A 1,312-nucleotide genomic window follows, 5' to 3' on the forward strand; every position below is an offset into this window, starting at 1 on the left:
GAGACAATTTTCTTAAAATCATTTCCGATATCTCCTATCATGTCAAAGGAAATAATATGGGATGTATTGCTAATGTTCTAGGTTATACTTAAAACAATTAACAAATGTCATTTCTTTTCAACAATATGTCAAAAGATTTTCATTTTCTAGTTTGTTTTTTTTTGGAAAAATGACAGAAATCCCACCTTTAAGTTCTCTTAGTACCATTATTCCCGATTAGTTTTACAAATCCCCAAAATACTTCATTTTCACGCATCAAATTAATGTATCAGCGCATAAATTAATGTATCTCGCATATAAGATTAGTGTATCATGTATAAAATGTACATCAAATTAGTGAATCGTGTATAAAATGTAATGTATCTTATTTAACGGTTAATGTATCTCGCGCATCAGATTAATGTAGCAGCGCTTATATTATTGTATTAGTTTGAGAATTTGTGTAATTATAAACTTATAAGTGACAAACGGTAATTTTGCCTTTAAAATATGTGATTTCTGTCCTATACCACCACTTGTCCCATATAAGTTTATAATTACAAAAATCCATCAAACTGATACAATAATAAAAGCGTTGATACATTAATCTGATGTGCGAGATACATTAATCGTTAAGTAAGATACATTACATTTTATGCATGATACATTAGTTTAATGTACATTTTATACATGATACACTAATCTGATGCGCGAGATACACTACTCTGATGCGCGAGATAAATTAATTTGATGCGCAGATACATTAATCTGATGTGTAAAAATGAGAGATTTTGAAGATTTGTAAAACTAATAGGAGATAATGGTGATAAAAAAACTTAAAAGTGAGATTTCTGTAAAAAAATTTCTTTTTGGTGATTGGCCTTTCTTGTTGAGCTAAGAGGTTGAGCCCAATTCTTATTTTTAGTTCAATTGAACTGTTACTCTTGAAACAAATTTGAAAAGTTATGGGAAAATTATCCAGGTCAGTAAATATATACTAGTTAATTAATCAATATGATTATAGTTTTCATTAATGACCACTTGTATCTTAATTTTAGCTATAATTACATTGTCTTCTCCTCTCTTCGTCTCATTCGCCTCTCTCCTGCTTTATACATATACAAATACAAATTATACATTTACATATATAATTATATGACACGTATACAAATAGTTCTTCTCTTTCCACTTTTTGTCCTCTCTAACACGCCAGACATACAAATACATACGCATCTCAGTTACATATCTATAACTATTTGACAAATACACATATACAATTCGCCTCTCTCCGCTCTCTGCCATTTATTTATCTCACTCTCCTCCCCCCCCCCCC

Source organism: Solanum pennellii, chromosome 8, assembly GCF_001406875.1.
Source record: "Solanum pennellii chromosome 8, SPENNV200".
In the NCBI taxonomy this organism is placed as follows: domain Eukaryota; kingdom Viridiplantae; phylum Streptophyta; class Magnoliopsida; order Solanales; family Solanaceae; genus Solanum; species Solanum pennellii.